Below are 26,158 nucleotides of genomic sequence, written 5' to 3'. Positions count from 1 at the left end.
ATGTTCCCTTACAGATTCCTTCTATATTCTTCACAATTTACTTTCCTACTTATCTTTGTGTCATCAGCTAATTTAGCAACCATGCATTCTGTCCTTTACATCCAAGTCATTGATATAAATTGTAAATAGTTGAGGCCCCAGCACTGATCCCTGCGACACTCCACTCGTCATATCTTGCCAACCCGAAAGCTTCCCATCTGTTAGCTAACCAATCCTCTATTCGTGCTATTATGTTACTCACTACACCATGAACTCTTATTTTTCATAGTAAGCTTTGATGTGGCACCTTGTCAAATGCCTTCTGGAAATCTAAGTATAGCACATTCACAGGTTCCCCTTTATCCATGGTGCTTGTTACTTCCTCAAAGAACTCTAATAAATTAGTTAAGCATGGGGTAAAATCTTTAACTCAGTGGGCAGGGGCATGTCTGACTTGCTCGAGCATAAAATGATGCATGTTGATGTCGGGCGAGTGTCCCAATGTCAACGCACAGTCGTGCAATATTTCATTCAGCTGGCACATGCTGAATTTGGCAGCATGCCCACCAACAATTAAAAAGCCTGCTAAGGCCCTTAAATGATCAATTAATTTAAATATTTTGCAGCCCGTCCAAACATTATGGTTGGCGGGCAGGTAAAAAGGCCAAGTGGCCTATGCACTTTTTAGGAAACCTCATCCACGGGCAAGATGAGGTTTCCTAAAGCAACAAAAAATAAAATAAAAATTTTAAAACTTAATTAATAACATGTTCCTGCTCATGTGACAGAGTCTCATGAGGGGGCATGTTTCATTATATGTTTATTTTCCTTTTTTTTATAACACTTCATTTCCTTGAGGCAGCTTAGTGCCTCAGGGAGATTATGAAGCGCTCTCATGTTTCACTTGGCCAGTCCGTAATTGGCCCACCAGCGTGAAATTACCTTCCGGCCCCGATCGTGGGTGGTGGTTGGCTTCCCGATCGCCCTCGCCCGCCCCTGCTGAGTCTGCCCGGCATGGATGAAATTCTGCCCATGATTTCCCTTTCACAAAATCATGTTGACTCTGCTTGACTGCATTGAGATTTTCTAAGTGCCCCGCTATAATCTCCTTAATAATAGATTCCAGCAATTTCTCTATGACACATATTAAGCTAACTGGCCTGTAGTTTCCTGCTTTCTGTATTCTTCCTTTCTTGATTATAGGAGTCACATTCATTATTTTCCAATCTGATGGGACCTTTCCAGAATCTAGGAAATTTTGGAAAATTAAAACCAATGCATCTACTATCTCAGCAGCAACTTTTTTTAAGACTCTAGGATGAAGTCCATCAGGACCTGGGGAATTGCCAGCTTTAATTCTAATAATTTTCTAAGTATTTTCCTGGTGATTGTAATTGGTTTAAGTTCCTCCCTCCCTTTCACCTCCTGATTCAGTATTATTTCTGAGGTGTCATTTACAGTGAAGACAAGTGCAAAATATCTGTTCAGTTCACTCACCATTTCCTTATTTTCCATTATTAATTCCTTATTCTCACTCTCCAGGGGACCAATGCTCAATTTACTTACTCTTTCCTTTTTAAAGCCTGTAGAAACTTATACTATCTGTTTTTATATTTCTAGCTAGCTTTCTCTTGTGCTCTAAATTATCCCTCCTTATCAATCTTTTAGTCATCGTTTTCTGTTCTTTATATTGTCTCCAATCTTCTGACCTGCCGCTCACCCTTGCATAATTATATGCATTTTCTTTTGATTTGATACTATTGTTAACTTCCTTAGTTGGCCATGAATGGTGCATCCTTCTCTTAGAGTCTTTCTTTCTCACTGGAATTATCTTTTTTGACTATTCTGGGATGGCAGTAATATTGCATGAGGAGAGATTGGGTTGACTAGGCCTGTATTCACTGTAGTTTAGAAGAATGAGAGGGATCTCATTGAATCGTATAAAATGCTGTCAGGGTGGGACAGGCTGGAAGCAGGGATGATTTTTCCTCTGGCTGGGGCATCTAGAACACAAGGTCACAATCTTAGGATATGGGATATGCCATTTAGGACTAAGATGAGGAGAAACTTCTTCACTCAGAGGGTGGAATTCTCTACCATAGAAGGCTGTGGAGGCCAAGTCACGAAATATATTTAAGAAGGAAATAGACAGATTTCTAGACCCTAAAGATGTCAAGGGGTATGGAGAGAGATCTATACCAGGCAATACCTCTACTAAACAGAGTCCACTTGCCAACCAATCAGCACTCTCTTCTCATATAGTATGAATTGTTGTTCCTTTCACATTTGGTATTCTTGTGAAGTGCCCTGATGAGTGCAAGATGAAAAACTTTGACAAAAGAATCTATTTTTTTTTCAGCAATTACCAGATTTAGTATAGCTTGCTCTCTGCTTGGTGTTAAAATGTGTTGCCCTAAGAAACTGCCCCAAAACGCTCTATGAACTCATCATCAAGGCAACCTTTGCCAATCTGATTTACCCAATCTATACGTAGATTTAAATCACCCATAATTATCACCATATCTTTCCTACAGGCCCCCAATATTTCTTCCTGTATACACCTTCTTACAGTGTGGTTACTATTAGGGGGGCCTATAAATCACCCCAGCAAGTGACTTCTTACATTTACTCTTTCTCTTCTCTATCCAAACAGGTTCTGCATTTTGATCTCCTAAGGTCATGTCTCTCTGTTGTAACAAAGGCGTCCTTAATTAACAGAGCTACCCTTCCACCGTTTCCTAGTTTCCTGCCCTTCCTAAATGGCATGCACCCTTGAATATTCAGATCCCAGTCTTTGTCATCCTACAGCTGTGTCTCTGTCAGATCATATATGTTTATTTCTATTTGTGCTGTCAATCCCTCTGTTTTGTTACAAATGCTATGTGCATTCAGGTACAGAGCCTTTTGTTCTGCCTTTTAACTATTTTTGTAACCTCTAGCCTTATCTGCTGGTGCACCCTTAGGTTTGTACATTCTGTCCCTCCTAGCACGCTCTGATCATCATTTCCCTTATTCCTACCTTATTCCTATTCTCTGGCCTTGTCTTCTCTATTTAATTTATCAAATTTTCAAAAACTTGATCTCTTGTCCCCACTATTTAGTTTAAAACCCTCTCTATTGCTCTAATTATACTCATCTGAACACCAGTTCCAGCATGGCTGAGCTGAAGACTGTTCCAAAGGTATATCTCCCACTTTCTTCAGTGCTGGTGCCAGTGCCTCATGAATCAAAACCCATTTCTCTCACTCCAATCTTTGAGCCACGCACTTAACTCTAATCTTATTTAGCCTATGTCAATATACTTGTGACGGAGGTTGTAATCCAGAGATTATTACCTTTGAGGTTCTGCTTCTTATCTTAGGTCCTAGCTACTCGTGCTCCCTCAGCAGAACCTCCTTCCTAGTTCTGGACCACGGACTGGACTGGATTGGATAGCTGTTCCACGTGCTGCTCATTGCCTCCGGGTCACATTTTTGCCCATTCTTCTAGGTGCTGGTGACTACATCTGAGTCCTCTTTTCGTGTGCTGTTCTGGGTGCTGCTGACTGCCTCTGAGTCCTCTTTACCCTCACGCTTCTAGTGCTGCTGACTGCCTCTGGATCATCATTTTTTTCTGCTCTTTGGTTGAATGGAAGGATGGATTGTAATCCCTAAGCCTTTACCTCATTGTCTTATAATTGACCAGCTTGGCCACAGTACAAGGATCACATCCCTGTTTCCCATTGCATGCTCTCAAATCTTGCGGGACAATGAGTGGAATCTTTTTTATTTTGTGGACATCACAGGAAAGATCACATTTTTTTCTCTTGAGAAGGTGGTGGTGAGCCAACTTCTTCAATTGTTGCAGTCTGTGTGGTGTAGGTGCACACACAGTGCTGCTAGGTAGGGAGTTCTAGGTTTTGATCCAGTGACAATGGAGGAACGGTGATATGCGTCTACGTCAATTTGGTGTGTGACTAGGAAGGAAACTTGTAGCTGGTGGTGTTTTCGTGCACCTGCAACCCTTGTCCTTCCAGGTGGAATTGAAGCTATTCCTCATAAAATAAGGAGGGAAAAGTAATGGGTGAGGAAATTAGTGTGCTGTTAAGGACCATCAGTAGCTAACAGATAGGAGCAGATTTCTTGCCCACTGGCAAAGGCATGGTAAAGGGAGGGGGAGTTATGACATTATTTTTAAGGAAATGATGGGGTGAAAGCTGGGTAATGGTGCTTTAATATTGAACTATACAAACCTCAGGTGGGACTGATCCCCTGAGTATCTAGTCCTACTTGGGTCTGAGGTACACACTGCCCACAACTGCTGGGCCATGGCACTCCCCAGCTAGCAACATTCTGGAGGTGTATTTGGAGGACTTTGGTCTCCTGAATGTTGAATGTAAGTCTCATCACCTCAGTAAATATGTCGGTGATTCTCTGGAGATCTGTTTCCAACACAACACTTACTGCAACATCATCAGCATATTGCAGCTCAATGACTGAGGTCGGGGTGATCTTAGATTTTGATTGAAGTCGTCTGAGAGTAAACAGTTTACTGTCCATTTGATAAATAATCTGCAATCCAGCAGGGAGCTTATCACTAGTCAGATGGAGCATGGCAGCAAGGGAGATTGAAACAAGAGTTGGGGCGATGACACGATCTTGTTTCACTCTTGTCTTAAACCTAAAAAATATTTGTAATGAATTCGTTGTTAAAGATCACTGCTCACATATCATGAAGCAGGCGAAGGATTGTAATGAATTTTGGAGGACATCCATACTTCAGCAGAATCTTCCAGAATGCCTCACAATTTACAGAGTCAAGGACCTTTCTCAAGTCAAACAATGCAATATAGAGAAGTTGATGTTGTTTGTGACATTTTTCTTGTAGCTGGTGAGCAGCAAAAGTTATGTCGGCTATGCCTCCTGATAGCCTATACCCACATTGTGATTTGGGGAGTAGTCCTTCAGCAAGTGTAATATGTTGATTCAGAAGGGTTCTTGCAATGATCTTTCCTGCAATGGAAAGCAGGGAGATGTAATTTCCACAGCTGGATTCGTCCCCTTGTTGAAGATTAACACAATCATGGTGCCCTTGAGATTATTTGGGACTTCTTCAGTCTAGATCTGTAGGATAAGGGCACAGAGCTGACATGTTAGTTCCTCTCCTCCGTGTTTGAAGATTTCAGCAGGAATTCTATCACCTCCTGCTGCTTTGTTGTTCTTTATTTGTGTGACAGCTTTCATCAACTCCATAGGCTTTGGCAGAGCTCCGAGCTCATCTCTAACAGGGTGTTGTGGGATGGAGTTGAAAACACTCTCAACATGAATTGATTCTTGATTTAAAAGGTCTTCAAAATGCTCCTTCTGACAGGCATTGACAGCTTTTATTTCCTTGATCTGATCTCTCCCATCCTTAGACCTCAGAGGAGCTGGTCCTTGAGTACTTGGGCCCCAAATGGTCTTTGTGGCAGTGAAAAAGCAAAGGATATTGTTCATGTTGGTGAGATGTGGAATTTCCTTTGCCTTGTCTGCCCACCACTTGTTCTTCATGTCATGGGTGCACCTTTTTACCTCAGCCTTTACTGGTTGGTAAGCCTGTTTCTGTTGCTTTGAGTTCAGGTCATTCTACCAGGCACAGAATGTCTTGCACTTATGATCAACCAGTTCATTGATATTCTGATCATTTTCATCAAACCAATCCTGGGGCAGAATTCTCCCCCTGTTTGGGGGGAAAGTTTAGGAGTGGGCGCACGGAGACGTGCCTCTAATTGGTTCCCCCTGATCGCAGGCACACTGCCATTTTATGGGGGTGGGCCAATTAAGGCCCGCCCAGCATGACGTCCACCAGGAAGCACTATGCGCTCCCCATGTGGGCAGGGGAGGGGGATTCCCTGAGCCAAGAGTGCGCTCTTTAGTGCGCATGGGAGCGCACTCATCTCCCTGAGGATAAGTGCTGCCTCAGGGAGATCGGCTCCACACTAAAAAATCTTAAAAATAGAAAAAAGAAATTCCCTGACATGTCCCCTCATGTGACACTGTCACATGAGTTGGGACATGTCCATCATTTTCAAAGAACTTCTATTACACTTTTTAAAACGTGCATGAAACCACATCCTGCCTGTGGATGAGTTTTCATGCTTTTTCTAATGCCCGCCAGAGCTCCTGGCCTGCCTCTTACAACTCTGAAGGCTCCAAGAAGAATAAGCCTGTCCTCCTTCAGAACACCACAGAGAACTTGGTTTCGTTGTTGGCATCCAGAGTCGGACATATGCACTGACCATGATGGCAAATTAGCTCCTTGCCAGTTTGAGACAAAGGGTCGGGAGGTGTTCATTTCTTCCAAGAAGGAACTCATAAATGTGGTTCACAAGTTCATTCTTGATGGCAAATCCGATTCCGTGAACTCTGCATTCTTCCTCAGATTTCCCTTTCCAGAAGAAAGCGTAGCTACACCGGAGTTCTTGAGCTGCTGCTTTCTAGTTTGCTTGGTTTTACTCAGAGCGGCGATGTTGATGTCATATTGCTGGAGTTCTTGGACAAAAAATGCATTGCGATGCTCTGGGCGTTCACTCACGGGTGTGTGCATGAGTGTCCAGATGTTCCAGGTCCCAAGCTTTACTACTCCTGTCTTTTGGTGTTTCTATGGCAGAAGGTGATCCCTCTGGGTATGGCTTCCAGTTGGGAGAGTTGAGGCAGATTATGTTTAGGGCACCTTTTCTACCCCATTCCCTAATAAGCAGTGTTATGATACGGCAGGTGGTATTTGACAGGCAGATCCAAATCCACAAGGGAATCTTGGCCACACTATCACAAGGATTTTGCAATTTGTATTTATTAAGAGAAGATTTGTGCACTGAATTCAGAAGTAATGAGTCCACTAACGCCTTTAGAAATGAAAAAAAATACATTCATTCAAAAAGAAACGAATTAAAACACATTCACAAGATTACAGTTACACCATTACTTAATATTATAACAAATCCCCAAATTCCTAATTAACCTGACTCCCAACTACACACCCCCTTTAAGGCAACATTCCCAAATAGATTTTAAATTTAGATAGGCAATCCAGCAAAGTTACCATAGGCACTCAATTGACACTGGAATTACAAAGGCTTTTTACACAACTTTGGTTACTAGAACAGCAGACTCCTAGAAAATGGCTAGAGGCTGTGTCCCTAAGTCTGTTTCACATGGTGTACCTTTTAGATCTTACATGGCCACGTCCTCACAGCCTTCCATCCTACTTTAAATATATTTATCTGTCTTTAATCTGTAAATCCCATATGTCTTTAGAATTTAATTTTCCCATAATATAAAAATCTTTCATGTTGTCAATATAGCCTTTTCCTTTTGGGAAAAATAAACATAATAACCTTGCCTTATTTATCAGTTGTAAAACTTTATCATGTTTCTTTGAAAACCAAACACCTCTCCACTAATCTTAAAATGCAAATTTCATTCACATCCTATCTGCTGAGACTTTTACCCTAGCTCATTCATTAGTATTTCAAATATCCTTTTTCCACCCAACTCTTTTGATCATTTCAACCTTGCAGTCTATCCAACTCAAATTCAATTAAATCAGCCACACACAAGCCTACCTTTCAATATCCCACAATACTATTATGAAAAATATGATAGTTTCGTGACAGCGGTGAGTGGAGTGGATCCTAAAGAGGGCTGCTCAATCGCAGTTGGAGCTGCTGAAAGGCACCATTGCCTTGTCTGTGTACCAGATGACCATCTTGTGACTGCTGCCTCCATGCCAGATTGTGACTAGAAGCTTCCAGACAACACAATCCTGCTCCCATCACCATTTGCTGGTCACCAAAGTGCTTGGGAGGTGTACTCACAAAGAAAGATGCCTGTGCATGACAATTTTTAGTGTGGAGAAACCATTGCAGACCAGCTTCCACACACCTTGACAGAAAGAAGCCTTGATCTAATGGCATGGAAGCCAAATGATTGGAGGTTTCATTCTGCTGCAGCCTTCATCTGCTGGAACAGTTATTGAGATATTCCAGATAGCACATTTTGTTCCACCTGTTCTGCCGTTAAGGACTTGTTTGCTGAGTGTTTCTAGGGTTCCTAAGAGGCCTTCATGGTAACCAAAGTGGCCTAGAACACGAGGAGTCCCACTGTACTCCAGCCTGTTTTGACTGACCCTTTCTTACTTATTGCTCAGATCCTGCAGTGAGGATGAATGTTTGGACTTTTGAACCCAAATCACATTAGGTCAATGTTGTACACCTCTTATGGTATATCTTCTGTCTTTATGAGATTGGGTAGCCTGCTCAATGTGTCAGACATAACCGAGTATTTCTGTTGCTGATCATGAATAGGCTCAATAGGGTCACGCTTGCCTTGATTGTCTGGCATTGGTGCTTTATTGATCTTGTGAATTGTCATGATCCAGAATTCACTGCATACCGGCAGCCTTACTACCACTGGCCCATTGGTGTCAACAATGCAGAAGGCTTCTGGCGACCAGGCAGACTTTCATATCTGCACTTTAATGTCAATGCTCCCACACTGTCGATTGCTGGAAATTATACGTGGTGAGCCTATCTCATGTTGACTGTAACGTAGGCTGGGATTTTCTGGCCCTGTCGTGGGCGGAATCTGCCGCGGGCGAGGCGGCACGCTAGCCAGAAGTCCATTGACTTGCGGTGGGACCGGAAGATCACAGCAGCAGGCGGGTGCGGAAAATCCCACCCATAGACTCCTGCTTCATCAGGTACATGTCTTTGAGCATCCGCAGTAGTAAAATGTTGGCACTTGCCCCAGTATCTACCTTCGGTCATAGCTTGTGTTTGCCACTTTTACTAGGACACATGATCTCAACTGTGATGAAAGCTTCCAGCTGGGTGATTGCAACAACACAAGCTGTGCGACTGTCACTGTATAGAAAACTTGTTCACTTTCAATCTCATGTTTGTTTCTCTCAGTACCTTCTTTGCCGTCCAGGTCTCTGCCTACTCTGTGGACATGTCTTCTTCTGCCTCTTCTGCTTGCTGCCAGACATTTTACACAATCTTGCCCAGTGTCCCTTTAGACCACATGCCTTGTAGGTGTCCCTAAATGCAGGACAGGTACATGACTGATGCATTAACTTAAGACTGCACTTGCCTCATGCCTTGCCCTGTCTGGGTGCCTTGGCTACCTCATCTTTGGTTATTGCTGCTCTAAGTGCTTGCAGACACTGCAGGCATTGCCTCTTCACAACTATAGCCTCATATTTTCAGCCACCTTTGAGTAGACTGTCGATGTCCTGTCCCTTTTTTGTAACAGGCAGATCCTTTTGGAATGCCTCAATTGGGGCTGATACTATTACCAGCTCCATTATTCGCTTGGAGAGTTCTGCATGTATAAAATCACAATCTCTGCTTCTGTCTTGACACCTGCGAACAGACTGGTCAATAGTTTCTTTGGCTGTTGCTATAGGCAATCAGTTTGCATCGATGGATTCTGAAGTTGACTTTAACTCTTAATTGATCTCTAGAGTTATCCAGAGGTTAGATGGGCCTTTTTTGCCTGCTTCTGACAGTTCCAAAGTGCTGATGACGACTTCATTCTCAATCACTATCTTAATCTTTACTGCCTGCTTGTCAGGTTCTGTGATTGCAAGAACTAAGAAGCGCAACTCCATACACTGTCTAAACACTGTCCAAACCTCTACCTCGTGGAGGCTGAGCGTCAACTCTCAGTCACTTCCTCCTACCTCTCCCTGCACCATGACCCCATCACTGAACATCAAGCCATTGTTTCCAGGACAGTCACTGACCTCAACTCCTCTGGGGATCTTCCTCCCACAGCTTCCAACCTGATAGTCGCCCAACCTCGGACGGCCCGCTTCTATCTCCTACCCAAAATCCACAAATAGAACTGCCCAGGTAGACCGATCGTCTCAGCTTTCTCCTGCCCCACAGAACTCATTTCTCATTATCTTGACTCCCTTCTCTCTCCCCTTGTCCAGTCCCTTCCCACCTACATCCGTGATTCCTCTGACACCTTACGTCACATCAACAATTTCCAGTTCCCTGGCCCCAACTGCTTCCTCTTCACCATGGACATCCAATCCCTCTACACCTCCATCCCACACCAGGATGGTCTGAGGACCCTTAGCTTCTTCCTTGAACAGAGGCCCGAACAATCCCCATCCACCACTACTCTCCTCCGTCTGGCTGAACTTGTTCTCACACTGAACAATTTCTCCTTCAACTCCTCTCACTTCCTCCAAATAAAAGGTGTGGCTATGGGTACCCGCATGGGCCCCAGCTATGCCTGTCTCTTTATGGGGTATGTGGAACATTCCTTGTTCCAGTCCTACTCCGGCCCCCTTCCACAACTCTTTCTCCGGTACATCGATGATTACTTCGGTGCTGCTTCATGCTCTCGTCGGGACTTGGAAAAATTTATTAATTTTGCTTCCAATCTCCACCCCTCCATCATTTTCACGTGGTCCATCTCTGACACTTCCCTTCCCTTCCTTGACCTCTCTGTCTCAATCTCTGGTGATAGACTGTCCACCAATAGCCATTACAAACCCACCGACTCCCACAGCTACCTCGACCACAGCTCCTCACACCCCGCTTCCTGTAAGGACTCCATCCCATTCTCTCAGTTCCTTCGCCTCCGTCGCATCTGTTCTGATGACGCTACCTTCAAAAACAGTTCCTCTGACATGTCCTCCTTCTTCCTTAACCGAGGTTTTCCACCCACGGTTGTTGACAGAGCCCTCAACCGTGTCCGGCCCATCTCCCGTGCATCCGCCCTCACGCCTTCTCCTCCCTCCCAGAAACATGATAGGGTCCCCCTTGTCCTCACTTATCACCCCACCAGCCTCCGCGTTCAAAGGATCATCTTCCGCCATTTCCGCCAACTCCAGCATGATGCCACCACCAAACACATCTTCCCTTCACCCCCCCCTATCGGCATTCCATAGGGATCGCTCCCTCTGGGACACCCTGGTCCACTCCTCCATCACCCCCTACTCCTCAACCCCCTCCTATTGCACCACCCCATGCCCACGCAAAAGATGCAACACCTGCACCTTCACTTCCTCTCTCCTCACCGTCCAAGGGCCCAAACACTCCTTTCAAGTGAAGCAACATTTCACTTGCATTTCCCCCAACTTAGTCTACTGCATTTGTTGCTCCCAATGTGGTCTCCTCTACATTGGAGAGACCAAACGTAAACTGGGCGACCGCTATGCAGAACACCTGCGGTCTGTCCGCAAGAATGACCCAAACCTCCCTGTCGCTTGCCATTTTAACACTCCACCCTGCTCTCTTGCCCACATGTCTGTCCTTGGCTTGCTGCATTGTTCCAGTGAAGCCCAACGCAAACTGGAAGAACAACACCTCATCTTCCGACTAGGCACTTGACAGCCTTCCGGACTTAATATTGAATTCAACAACTTTAGGTCGTGAGCTCCCTCCTCCATCCCCACCCCCTTTCTGTTTCCCCCTTCCTTTTGTTTTTTTTCCAATAAATTATATAGATTTTTCTTTTCCCACCTATTTCCATTATTTTTAAATATTTTTAAAACTTTTATGCTCTCCCCACCCCCACTAGAGCTATACCTTGAGTGCCCTACCATCCATTCTTAATTAGCACATTCGTTTAGATAGTATCACCAATTTAACACGTATGTGTTCTTTTGTTCTGTTGTTTGTGACATCTTTTGATGATCTGCTTCTATCACTGCTTGTTTGTCCCTACAACCACACCAATCCCCTCCACTTCTCTCTCTCTCTCTCTCTCTCTCTCTTCGCCCCCCCACCCCGCCCCCCACCCCACCACACACCTTAAACCAGCTTATATTTCAACTCTTTCTTGGACTCGAACTCAAGTTCTGTCGAAGGGTCATGAGGACTCGAAACATCAACTCTTTTCTTCTCTGCCGATGCTGCCAGACCTGCTGAGTTTTTCCAGGTAATTCTGTTTTTGTTTTGAATTTCCAGCATCCACAGTTTTTTTGTTTTTAAACAATTTGAATTCATTGAGGATGTCTGGAACCTTTTGATTCATAACTGGTTCTTTTGTTGTCATGGTGTCAAAATTTCTTGCTTCTCAAGAATTCTCCTTCCCTTGATGGAAAAAAGCAAAGGGTGCCGGCCTACTGTGCCTGCAGCTATGGGCCTTTCACACGTCCTGAGCTCTCTATCTGCAGCATGGGCTTTCAGGCTCTGCATGGGGGATCTCCGGTAATGGAGCTCTTTTTGGTGGGAAAAACTCACAACACTCAATGGCTCTGCAGTCTTGTAGCCCCAATTCAGATTGACTTTTCCAGCTCGAATCTGCCATTTTTTCTGGTTGACTACTGTTACATTACACCTCCCCTTCAATTACTCAATCTCTGAGTACTGATTCACAAGAGTGATTTTCAGACTGGGTCCCAAACTTCGCTGCAGCTGTTTCTCCCAGTTCTCTGCTCGTGTTATCCCAGGCTTTATGACTTCTCCTGTTGCCCAACGATGTCACCATTTTGATTTCAGTCACTAAATACAAATTATTGCCACCACCTTGTACCACGTTATGCACTGCTGCCATTATGTTGTGTTATTGGTTCTTAAAACAAATATACCAAACACTATGACAATGATTGGCAATCTAAATTAAGTGTTCCTTATTGCAGAATGAGAGGAATCCAGGAGAGCTCTTCATACATATGTTACCTGCTGACCAATTTTACTCCAACTACTATGTCATATGTTAACTTGCATCACTTCCTGTGATGATGTTTATATTCAGCAGTATGTTAATCAGTATGTTAAGCTATGTGTACTACAAAGCAATATAACAATAATCATTGACCAGAAGCGGAAATGGTCAGAGACTGGGAATTCTGAAGTGAGAATTCACCTCCTGATTCCCCAAAGCCTGTCCACCATCAACAAGGCAAAAGTTAGAAGTGTGATGGAATACTCCCCACCTCCCTGGATGAGTGCAGCTTCAACAACACTCAAGATGCAGGACAAAGCAGCCTGCTTGATTGGCATCCCATCCACTACCTTAAATATTCACTGCAGTGGCAGTATTGTAGCCAATGAGGTTTAACTGAGGTGTGATTATTGCTTATTGAAAACTTTTCCCAATACTGGTGTATAGTGGCTGCAGTGTGGACTATATACAAGATACACTGCAGTAACTCACCAATTCTCCTTTGATGGCACCTTCCAAACCTGCGACCTCTACAACCTGGAAGGCCAAGGGCAGCAGATGCATGGGAACATCACCACCTGCAAGTTCCCCTCCAAGTCACACACCATCCTGACTTGGAACTATATCACCGTTCATTCACTGTCACTGGATCAAGATCCTGGAACTCCCTCCCTAACAGCACTGTGGGTATACCTCTCACCACCACCTCAAGGGCAATTAGTGAAAGGCAACAAATGTTGGCCTAGCTAGCGAAGCCCACATCCCCATGAAAGAGTTAAATAAAAATGAGCAGTGGAAATGGTCGAAGCTCCTGCTCCTGATTATTTTCTGATAATCCTTCTTTCCTTACGTGGACATGAGACTGGGACAGGATTGAGCTCTTGAGACACCCACCGCTGAGACCCTCACATGAAGAATGTCCTCTTGATGAGATACTCAACCAGCACCGGTACAGCTGTACTTCAGTATAAGTCAGGAAAGACGGAAATATGTGAGGGGCAAAAAAGGCAAATTGATCTTTAATAATAATTAAAAAGAAGCTACCCATTGGATATATTTTCTTCTGTTCGTCAATGATGTAAGGAAATTGTAATGAGTATAAAGCAGGAATGCCTTGTGTTAACATTAATGTTGACTTCCCCTAATGTCATTGAATGAAGGGAAATGTCTCTTTCCATGTGTAGCTCTTCATTCTTGAGGAGCTGGGACCTTGAGCGATCATCTCCCAGTCTTTCCTAACTGCTTTTGATTCAAAATCATTCCTTTCTGAAGAACGTGACGCTCAGCCAACATTTGCAAAAGGCAGATAATCAGCTAGGTCATTATCATTTTGCTGCTTGTGGGATCTTGCTGTGTGCAAATTACATTACACTTCAAATGTACTCTATTGCCCCAAATGTGCTTTGAGTTATAAAAAGGCAAGTTCTTTCTTTCTTAAATACCTCTCAAATCACCAAACACTAAGACATTAACAAAAAATTAAATTTAATGCTCAGAGTGGCAAAGTGCATCCATTATTAAACAAGGTGGGATTAAGGATTGGGAAAAACTAGATTAGAAAGGAAATTTTAAAAATTGCCCTCAGTGTTTTCCAATTTGCCTTCTCAGGGCTTATGTATGGAACGGAAACACTTAAATATGATGGTATTCGAAATCTTGATCTAAGCGTCCACATAGCTAAGGAATTGCATTGCTCCATCTCTGCCAAATAATGAGGCTTTGATTATTTCAAGCTATTGAAATATAATATATTCAGTCTGAAAGGCGCTGTGGAGTTGAAGTAAAATAAATTCCCCAAGCACTGATACCAGCCTAAATAAATGGCTACAACTGTCACACATGCCAAATTCATAGGGACCTGAGCCAAAACAATTATCCCATGTAAACAGGTTCCCAGGAAACATCAGGGAACAGTAACTAAGAAGTGCAGATCATTGTTGTAACTTTCATAACAAAGATTTGGAGTAAAAACATTCCAAAATGAAACACAATTAACAAAAACGGAAGATTGTGTTGGCGAACACACTTTGAACAGAGGAGAACATGAAATATGTTCAGTAGAAGAGTAGCTAACTGAGAGTGCATTAGAGATTAGGGAATGTAGAATAGTGATCCATAAATATGGATTGTACGGAAAAGCAGTCAATCTGCTGTGGAATTGTTCATGGACAGAAATGAAAAAAAATGGATATTTCTTCCTGTGTTTGTCTCTCCATAAATCTCCAATTATTGAATTCTTTTTGTATGCCTTTCATTTTGGCTTCTGCGCTATGTCTGCTTTCATGGCTCTCAGTTGCATGCTCTTGTCTTCTCTGTACCTCTGTTTATCTGGGACACTTTTTCTGTTGTCATGCCCAGTAAAGGCACATCATATTCATAACTTTACCCATGGATTGAGCTTGCATGGAAGCTTCTGGAACTGTTTTTCATCTGTTTAAAATGGATGTTGATGAACTGTTAAGATGGCTGCCAAGAGGTCAGGTGACCTTTGCTTATTTAACATAGACTATCCAGTTTCCGGAAAATTTTGAATTGAATAATCATGGGTGGGGGCCTCCTGCTGGAATGGGCAAACCAAGATAAATGTTATCTTTGGAAATTCACACCTGCTATTGTTTGAAGTTATTCAAAGCACAGAGTCAGTGGACTCCTAGGCTCTATGGCCTGTACTTTCATCCTCGAGGCGGTAGCGGGAGTCTGGAAAATTCCAGCTCAACCCGCCAGCTTCAGGAGAAAGTTCCTGTAAAGGTGGGATCTTCATTGCTTGGGGGTGGTGGTGGAGGGAGAGGGGAAGGGGAGCTGAAGGGTGGTGCCGTGGTGGATTGGTGTCGGCTGGAGTCAAGCCAGCTCTCCTGGGAAAAAATTCAGAGGCAGCCACAAGGGCAGCCGGGTATGAAGGTGGGCAGATTAAAAGGCCTGCTTCAGTGCACTGGGACGTTGTCCAATTGAAATAAAAACACAAAGGAACAAAGGATCCCCAGCCCTCATCCCTCATACCCCCTCACTCTCCAAACACTCCCCATGCCTCATCCGTGCCACTTCATGCCCCCACCCATCCGCTATGGCCCCATTCGCCCCCATGCCAAGCTATGTCAATTAATACATGATTTCCCGGGGGGCAGGTTCATGTGTTTCAGCATGCGTAATTGTTGTCTGGGCTCTCAACCAAGCCTCATTGTATATTCCTGGCTACCTTCTTAACCACCTAACTACTATCCCCACCCTCTGACTAACCCACGACACCCCAACTAATGCCTCTCGACCACTCATCTACCCCCTGACTACCCCCCATCTCACCCCACACCTTCACTCGCTCACCTGCCACCCTACCCCTCATTCACCCACCGGCAATCCTACCCCCTTGGCCACTTACCTTTCACACTTATCTTGTCTCCGTAGCTTGTCATAGTGGTTGAGACATTTAAACTTAACTGGTATATGGCAGCCAGTGCTGGAAAAAAGGGGGCTTGGCTTGGTTTCCCCCGAAGCTCCTACACTACAAGGGAAGGATTGTGGGAGCAGGTACACTCACACTTCTCAGGAGGCCTGGTTTGGAAATTTGGGTGAGAAATGTGGAGCTCCAGTGCAAGGTCAGTAAATCGGTGCGGAGCAGCAATCTGACGGTGATTGCCACTCCTTGGAAGATGCGGCCCATTAATGTATTCTCCCTAAGCTTTGGTGTCCAGAATTGTTCACAGTACTCCAGGTGTGGTCCAGCTGGTCTTTGTATAGATGAAGAATGGCTTCAATCTCATCGTATTCTATCTCTCTAGATATAATAGTCAACATTCCATTTTAAATAAGAACCAAACAGCTCAAGAAACTCGAAGTGTCAGGCAGCACCTGCAGAAAGAATGGCCTGTAACTTCTGGTGGAGCGGAAATTGAGCCAGATTGCCACTCCGCTCATAATTACTTACCTTGAAGGGGATCAGGGTGGGGAGTTAGGGTGGTCAGGGGGGGCAAGGGTGGTCAGGGCGGGGGTGGGGAGGTGGTCAGTTCAGGTGGTCAGGTCAGGAGGGGTTGGGTGGGTCGGGGTAGTCGAAGGGGTGTTAGTGGGGGGTCATGGGGGGTGCAGTCAGGGAGGGTAGTGGGGGAGTTGGGGAAGTACCGTGGTGGGGTCAGGGGCTGTGGAGGGTCCTGTGGTTGGGGTTGGGTGGTGGGGGGGTGCTGGTCAGTATAATAGTTACCCAGACATTAGAACTGTTTTTAATTTGCCTAACTTCTCCTGGGCAACTATTGCAGTAAGACAGAGGGAAGTTTGTGATTGGGAAGAGAAGGGGAACCATCTCATGTTCCTGGGAGAGAGAAGAAGGTGTGAGAGGAGGAGTGCATGAATGGGTCGGAATTGGAGGGCCCTGTCAACCATGCTTTGTGGGACTCCTAGGTTGAGGAAAATGAAAGATGTTGGAAGTGCTGGTGTGGAAGCTTGCATCTTTGGAACAGATGTGACGGAGACGGAGGAGATGGGAGAATGGAATGGAGTCCTTACAGAAGGCAGGGTGTGAGGAAGAGTAGTTGAGGTAACTGTGGGAGTCCAAGGGTTTGCGAACATTAGTAGAAGGTCTATCTCCAGAAATGGAGATGGAGAAGCCGAGGATGAGAAAGGAAGACAAAAACAAAAATACCTGGAAAAACTCAGCAGGTCTGATAGCATCTGCAGAGAGAAATACAGTTAATGTTTCGAGTCCTTATGACTCTTCAACAGAACTAAGGAAAAATAGAAAAGAAGTGAAATATAAGCTGGTTTGGGGGAGGGGGTGGTGGAACAGGCAGAGCTGGATAGAGGGCCAGTGATAGATGGAGATTGCCAAAAGATGTCATAGACAAAAGGACAAAGAGGTGTTGACGGTGGTGATATTAGCTAAGAAATGTGCTAATGATGACATTAAGGGTAGAAAGCAGGATGAGCAAGGTACAGATAGACCTAGTGGAGATGGGATGGGGGGAAGGGATTGAAATAGGCTAAAAGGTAGAGATAAAACAATGGATGGAAATACATTTAAAAATAATGGAAATAGGTGGGAAAAGAAAAATATGTATAAATTATTGGAAAAAGGGGGATCGGAAAGGGGGTGGGGATGGAAGAGAGAGTTCATGATCTAAAGTTGTTGAAATCAATATTCAGTCCGGAAGTGCCTATTCGGAAGATGAGGTTCTGTTCCTCCAGTTTGTGTTGGGCTTTACTAGAACATTGCAGCAGGCGAAGGACGGTCATGTGGGCATGAAAGCAGGGTGGTGTGTTGAAATGGCAAGCGACAGGGAGGTCTGGGTCATGCTTGTGGACAGACCGATGGTGTTTGTCAAAGCAGTCACTCAGTCTTGAAAGGAGTGTTTGGGCCCTTGGATGGTGAGGAGGGGGAAAGTAAAGGGGCAGGTGTTGTACCTTCTGCGGTTGCATGGGAAGGTGCCGTAGGAGGGGGTTGAGGTGTAGGGGGTGATGGAGGAGTGGACCAGGGTGTCCCGGAGGGAACGATCATTGCAGAATGCCACCAGAGGGGGTGAAGGGAAGATGTGTTTGGTGGTGGCATCATGCTGGAGTTAGCGGAAATGGCGGAGGATGATCCTTTGAATGCGGTGGCTGGTGGGGTGATAAGTGAGGACAAAGGGGACCCTATCATGGCTCTGGGAGGGAGAGGAAGGTGTGAGGGCGGATTTGTGGGAGATGGGCCGGACATGGTTGAGGGCTCTATCTGGGTGATCGCTTTGCGGAACACCTTCGGTCTGTCCGCAAGCATGACCCAGACCTCCCTGTTGCTTGCCATTTCAACACTCCACCCTGCTCTCGTGCCCACATGTCCGTCCTTGGCCTGCTGCATTGTTCCAGTGAAGCTCAACGCAAACTGGAGGAACAGCACCTCATCTTCCGACTAGGCAATTTACAGCCTTCCGGACTAAAAATTGAGTTCAACAACTTTAGATCATGAACTCTCTCCTCCATCCCCATCCCCTTTCCGATCTCCCTTTTTCCAATAATTTATATATTTTTTTTATTTTCCCACCTATTTCCATTATTTTTAAATATATTTCCATCCATTGTTTTATCTCTACCTTTTAGCCTATTTCGATCCCTTCCCCCCCACCCCACCTCCACTAGAGCTATATGTTCCTTGCTTGTCCTGCTTTCTACCCTTAATGTCACCATTAGCACATTTCTTGGCTAATATCACCACTGTCAACACTACTTTGTCCTTTTGTCTGTGACATCTTTTGGCAATCTCCACTTATCACTGGCCCTCTATCCAGCTCTATCTGTCCCACCTCCCCTTAAACCAGCTTATATTTCACCTCTTTTCTATTTTTCCATAGTTCTGTTGAAGAGTCATACGGACTCGAAACATTAACTGTATTTCTCTCTGCAGATGCTATCAGACCTGCTGAGTTTTTCCAGGTATTTTTGTTTTTGTTTTGGATTTCCAACATCCGCAGTCTTTGCTTTTATCTAAGGAAAAGGAAGAGTCAGAGATGGACCAGCTGAAGGTGAGAGAAGGGTGGAAATTGGAAACAAAGTCAATGAAATTTTCTAGTTCATGGCAAGAGCAGGAGGCTGCACCAATACAGTTATCAATGTACTGGAAAAAGAGATGAGGGAGATGGCTTGAGTAGGACCGAAATAATGAATGTTCCACATATCCTGCGAAAAGGCAGGCATAACTGGGACTTATGCTGGTACCGATAGCCACACCCTTTATTTGGAGGAAGAGAGTGGAGTTGAAGGAGAAGTTGTTCAGAGTAAGAACGAGCTCAGCCAGGCGGAGGAGGGTGGTAGTGGATGGGGACTGGTTGGGCTTCTGTTTGAGGAAGAAGTGGAAAGCTCTGAGACTATCCTGGTTGGGGAGGAGGTGTAGAGGGCTTGGATGTCCATAGTGTAGAGGAAGTGGCTAGGACCAGGAAACTGGAAACTGTTGAAATGAGGTAGGGCATCAGAAGAGTCATGGATGTAAGTAGGAAGAGACTATTATAGGGGAGAAAAAATGGAGTTGAGATAGGGAGAATTAAGTTTATTGGGGCAGGAACAGCATTCCATTGGCCTATTTGATTATTTTCTGTATCAATTCATGATATTTTAATTATCTGAATACTTGGAACCCCAAGTTTCTTTGGATCTCAACTAATTCTAACTTTCCTGTGTATCATTCACCAGAATCTGTGCTTTTTTGTATTTTTATATGCTAGTTCTTTCAGGTTTATGTTATCTCTTACCTCTTTAGTTGTTGCTGGTGCCTTTTTTTGGCAAGTAGAACTATTGCCCTTTAGGGGAATAAACTGATTCTGAATCACGTTAGATTCTTTTTTGAACACCTCCCATTGATCATCTGTCATTTTGCCCATTAACAGATTTGTCCAGTTTACTGTAGACAGTCTCTGTCTCATCCCATTGAAGTCAGCCTCATCTAAATTAGAATCTTAGTATCTGTTTCATGTTTCACTCTTTCAAACACCATGCTGAACTCAACCATGTTATGATTGTGATTAGATAAATGTTCGAGTACCGTTCCATTGTTAATTAAATCTGGCTTATTACTCCTTACTAAATCTAATATGTCAAGGCCCCTTGTTGGTTTATACAGGCGGCCACAAGCTTTTTAATTTAGCCAGTCAATGCTTTAACCCATGCAGGTAAGGACTGATATTAATGATCAGTAAAACCTGTAATAGTTCACAAACCCAGGGCTGGAGGCAGTCAGTCAGGACTGTCATTAGAGCACATGATTCAGCTTCCCACCTTCTGTAAACCATCATTTTGTTTGTGTGACTGACAGTGATAATAGCAAATGAGTGTGTTTTCTACCACAAACACAGGTTAAAAGGGCTGGATTTTCACCATGGAGGTGGAAAACAGGAGCTGGGTCTATTTCTCTGTCAGAAACTTGCCTCTGACTGATGTTCAGATTTTCTCAGGGGCGAGCCCTTAATTGATATGGAAACGGTTATCCTGTCCAATTAGAGCCAATGGGGGTGGGTATAGAGATGGGTCAGATGAAGAGTGGGACTTATTTAGACACCTCATGGCAGTGAACACAGGCTGCTAGATGTCCTGAGGGAGAATTTTGTGGTTTGTTCCAGAACATTCCACTGCACCACAGGGAAATGAGATGTCATGGTGGAGCCAGAAGTCCGGCACCTTGAGCAGGGCAGCCCTTCACTTCATCGTGGGGGAGAGGAGGGAGGTCCTCTTCCCGGGGGGGGGAGGGCGGTGGGGAGGGGGAGTTGTGTGGCAGGAGGAGGCATCCTCATCATTCAGCAGGGGTCCTCTCTGTTCAGTGTCACCACCCTGCACCTCTGCTTTCTCCACTTACCTCCTGATCCTGCTCATTCTTGATGTGCTGTCCCCTTCCAAGTCTTCACTGTTCACCGAGGCTGCACCTCTTTGGAGGGCTATGTTATGGAGAGCAGATCTGTCCAACACAACAGCCAAATTCCTCGCAGAAGGATATTGCAGGGTACTAACTGACTGTTCCAGGCACTGGAATTGTATCTTCAGAAGCCTGATAACCTTCTCAATGGTTGTCCAGCTGAGCAGTTGGCATTGGTTGTATTGCCTTTGTGTTTACAGCTGCAGTCGAGGGGTCAGTGGCCATCTCTTCAAGGGATTTCCCTTGTCCCCTGGGATCCATCTAAGGCTGGAGTGAAGATTGGAGGTAGCTTGGACTAGTGGAGGATGAAGGAGTCATGAAAGCTGCCAGGAAAGTGAGCACAGATGGAAGAATCACTTGTGGAGGTCATATGCTTGTTGGACATTGAGGGAGTAAAGCCCTTCCTATTGTTGGGTTTCACAGGCTGGTAACTGAGCACCTTGATGCCTAGATGTGTGCAATCAACGATGCCCTGCACTTGGGGGGATCCAGTGATGGCAGTGGAACCCAGTGCCATCTGAGCCTATGATGCCCCATCAGTTATGAATCTGATGCATGTGAAGATGGACCTGTCACCTGACTGATGCATTCATGCAGCCACCTGTGCAGTGCCGCAGATGTCCACAGCTGTCCCTTGAAAGGATCCGACGGCAAAGAAATTCATGACCGCAGTTGCCTTGACTGCTACTGGCAAGACACAGTGATCAGTGGTACAAGCAGTGAGGTCTGCACTAATGGGTCACAGTGATCTGTGACCATCTTCCTAGAGAGTCGCAGTCTCCTTCAGCACTTATTCTCAGCAGTGTTCCCTCTAAGTTACACATGTGCATGGCTGCGCAACAATCCAACAAGTGCCACACACTTAATTATTACAGCTGCTCACATCCCAATGGCTAAATGAAGTTTACTGCCACTCTTGCCCACAAGCAAAGAACTGGAAGACTCCCCCTGAATGGGAATTAATGGAGGAGAGCCAAGCCTGACATGATTAATCAGGTGGAAATAACAGTCGAAATTCACTTGTGTCAGTTTCTGGAGCCTGAAGCTATCACTCAGTCGGACTAATATGCACCAGCTGATTCCCTGAAACTAAACAGCAAGCAGACGGCCTCCCAAGGTCTTCAGTTCCCACTCCAAATCATCAGTTGGACTGATCTCAATCTCTGGTTCCTCTCAACCTCTCTTTCTCTCCCTGGCTCTATTACCTAGTGCAGAAATAAAAACAGCACTCACCCTCTGCCTCGCTCCCCGACCCTTCCGCTCACCACCTTCCTCCCTGACCTTCCAGCTCACCATCCCCCTGCCCAATCTACCCACTCGCCAACCCCCTCCCCAATCTTCCCGCTCACTATCCCCCTCCTCAAGCTTCCTGCTCACCACCTCCCTTCCCAATCTTCCTGCTCACTGTCTCTCTCCCCAATCTTCCTGCTCACCACCTCCTTCCCCAACCTTCCCTCTTGCTGTCTCTATCCTGAGCCCTTGCTCACAGCATGGATTTGGGAGAAGGAAACGGCAGGCAGGAGAGTCAGCATGCAGAAGGGTTGGGGAGGGAGGCTGTGAGCAGGAGGATCTAGGAGAGAGGTGCCTAGCGGGAGGGGGGAGGTAAGTGGGAAGGTCGGGAAGGGAGGCAGTCAGCGGGAATGCCGGGGAGGGAGGGGATTAGTGGGAAAGTTAGGGAGGGAGACAGCGAGTAGGAATGTCAGGGAGAGGGTGGGTCAGCGAGTGGGAGGGTCTCTCATATATGGTGTAGTGGTTAGCGTACTAGAATTTAAAACCTAGTGCTAGTGAGTTCAAATGCCATCTTGGTAAATTTAAAATTGAATTCAGTAACTTTGGTAATTTGTGGAGTGGCATGTTACTATACCAATGTCTTGTGGTAGTATTCTTTATTCTTCTTCCATTCCTATGGTAACTTTTCAAATATATATGTTAGTTATAGGTTTCTACTGGTGGTGAATATCCTGCACATTATCTTAATTGATATTGGTGTTCTTAACAAAATTCATTCCGCACGTGGATGGAAAAAATTAGAGGGAATGTGCAGGTCGCCTTTGCATGTAAACCCTGTGCTGAGGGTGGTGTCTCCTTCTCTGTTGTGCCCCTGGTTTCTCTCCTCTGGCCTCCTGATGCCCGGGGGCTCTGCCCTTCCTGTGCAGGCTGCTGTTCCTCACTTCCAATGGACTTGATTTCTGAGGGTGCAGCACCCATTTGCTGCTACACCCTTCCTGGTGCTCAGGTAGAGTCCAAACAGCCTTGCCTACTGCTCTGATGTCCACATGACACAAGGAAGGTCATGTTCACCTGAACTGGCAAAGTTCTTAATGCTGGCTCCTTCCCTGATCTGTGATGGGCTGCTGCAATGTATTCTTCAAAGGGATTAGTTCAGCTCTGATCAGCCTTTAGATTTTCCCACAAAAACTTTTCTGGCCTCTCTGACTATCACCTGACTTGGTCCATCCCTGCCCTGAACTAGTTGGAGACAGGCAGTTCTAAACCACCGGCTACTTTCATCAAAGCTAAAAACCTATAGAAAGTTGGACTTTTAACAAAGCCGCCAACCACTTTAATTGGCCTAAACAGGAGTGTAGGTGAGTTTCTCCTGCCCTCACTCTCCCCTTCCTCAGAGATTTTTTGACATTGGGAATGAAGACAGGACGTCAGCATATACAACACTGGTGCCATTTTACGTATAGCTATTGAAATGTTTACGATCTGTTCTTATGTCTCTTGCTAGTCTGCTCTTATATTCCCTTTTCTCTGTACCTTGCAATTTCTTGGCCCACCTTTTCTGAATTCTAAAATCCTCCCAATTCTCAGAATTACTTCACTTTTTGGCAGCATTATAAGTCTCTTCCTTCAATGTAATAATATCTTTAACTCCTCTTGTTAACCATGGTTGGATCACTGTTCTGTGGACCTTGTGTGCCTTAAAGGTATGCATAATATTTTTGCAAATTATGTATCAATTCTTTAAATACTAGCCATTGCTTGGCTACCATCATAACCTTTAATGTAGTTTCCCATTCTGCCTTAGTCAACTCACCCGTCATTGCTTTGTTTAGATTGGAAACGCTATTTTTAGACTTAACTATATCACTTTCAAACTCAATATAAAATCCCATCATTTTAGAGGCCTCTTTACTACAAAGTTATTAATTAACCCCTTCCCATACTAGATCTAAAATAGCCTGTTCCCCAGTTTGTTGACATACTGAACTGGAAAACTAACTTGTATATATTCCATGAACTTAACTTCCACAACATTACTCCAAATTTGGTTTGCCCAATCTCCCACGATTACTGAATTACCTTTATAACACAAACCGCTAATTTCCTGCTTTTTACTCTGCCCTACACAACAACTACTGTTAAGGGACTTGTAGTCAATTCTCAGTAATATTTTCTGACCCTTGCTATTTCTTAGCTCTACCCAAACTGATTCAATTTCTTGATTTTCTGAGCTAAGATCCTTTCTTTCTACTTTCCATCCTTCTGTCCTCTATTGTCAGAGTTACCCCTCCTCCTTCACTATTTGGTCCATCAAAAAGTTAAGTATCCTTGAATATTTTGTTCCCAAACTTGGTCACTTTGCAACCACATCTCTGCAATGGCTATTAGATCAAAATTATTAATTTCTAACTGTGCTATTAATTCATCTAATTTATTTCAAGTGTTTCGTAGATTTTGATACGGTGCCTTTAGCTTTGACTTTTCTCTAATTTTCCCTGATGTCACCTTCTCTAATGCAACTTTGTGACTCTCAGTAATCTTCCCTGACACACTGCTATTTTACCCAAACACTCTAGATCATTTACATTTCCCACGTTGCTTTTGAAGTTACCCTTTCCTGAATTCTCCCACTGCCCATCCCCTTTATTATTTTAAAGACCTGCCTACTTCCCTAGTTATTAGATTTGCCAGGAAACTGGTCCCAGCCCAATTTAAGTGGAGGCCACCCTAATGGAACCGCTCTCTCTTCCTAGTACTAGTGCCAGTGCCCCATGAAGCAAAACCCCTGCCTTCCACATCACTCATTCAGTCACACATTTAACCTTCAAATCTGTTTATCCCTGTGCTAATTTATGCCTGACTCAGGTGCAAATCCAGGAAGTATTACTTTTGAGTTTGTGCTTTTAATTTGGATGCTAATTCCTCAAACTCTGTCAGCAGAACATCATTCCTAATTCTACATATGTCATTCATTCCTATGCGAACCATGACAACTGGGTCTTCTGCCTCCGACTCCAAGTACTTTTCTAGGTCCAATGAGATGTTCTTAATCCTGGCACTGGGGATGCAACACAAGCTTTGGAGCAGCTGGTCGCAGCTGCAGAGAATGGTATTTATCACTCTGACTATACTATCCTATATCACTACTACATTCCTTTTCACTCCATCCATTCAATGGCCTCCTGCACTATGGTGCAATGATCAATTTGCCCATCCACCCTGTAGTCCTTGATTAACTCTGAGCTGAAGTTCCTCGAGCTGTAGGTACTTAGCGCAAATATAGTTGTCCAGGATTGCAATGCCCATTACAAACTCACACATGCTGTAGCTATCTACCAGAATGCCATGAGTTCGCACAACTGAAAATCCATGGAATCAGTCAGACCTCATGTGGCAGATCAACCTTAGAAACTACTCCTATCGCCTAGTTCATGATCTAATATTGAAATATCTAGAATGTTTTGATGAAATTGGCAGTTTCAAGGGAGCTGCAACATTACACTTGCAGTGAATGCTAGTCCATCAAATGATTTTGTAAGTTTTGTGTAATGCGAATACCAGCAGCAACAAGAAGAAACAGCAAAAGATTCTACATTAGAGAAACTGTGGAAAACCATCATCGATGGATGGCCTGATTCAATTCAGCATGTCCACAAACACGTGGGACTATTTTGGCCTAACCGGCACGAGCTAGCTATCTCCCGGGGAGTCATTTGTAAAGGCAGGCAGGTCACCATACCGGAATCTTTGTGACCTGATATTGTTCAGCAACTTCATCACTCACACATGGGCATAGATCGGGCGAGAAGACTGACAAGAGACACAGCCTATTGGCCGGATATGAACAATGACTTTGAAGTTGTCGTCAAGAAGTACAAGGCATGTCAAGAACATCTGCTAAATCATCACAGAGAACCATTGATGCCACATGAAGTTCCTATCCATT

The 26,158-nt window shown here is 44.6% G+C and overlaps 1 protein-coding gene and 1 pseudogene across 1 annotated transcript in view; both read left to right on the top strand.

Annotated features, from left to right (window-relative positions):
- Positions 1-26,158, top strand: part of LOC121282641 (tetraspanin-18-like) — a 144,494-nt gene that overhangs the window by 95,168 nt on the left and 23,168 nt on the right. The gene's annotated exons all lie outside the window — the stretch shown is intronic.
- On the top strand, positions 12,982-13,135 carry LOC121282701 (annotated as a pseudogene).

Source organism: Carcharodon carcharias, chromosome 9, assembly GCF_017639515.1.
Source record: "Carcharodon carcharias isolate sCarCar2 chromosome 9, sCarCar2.pri, whole genome shotgun sequence".
Taxonomy (NCBI): domain Eukaryota; kingdom Metazoa; phylum Chordata; class Chondrichthyes; order Lamniformes; family Lamnidae; genus Carcharodon; species Carcharodon carcharias.
This window is presented reverse-complemented; position numbering and strand designations above follow the sequence as displayed.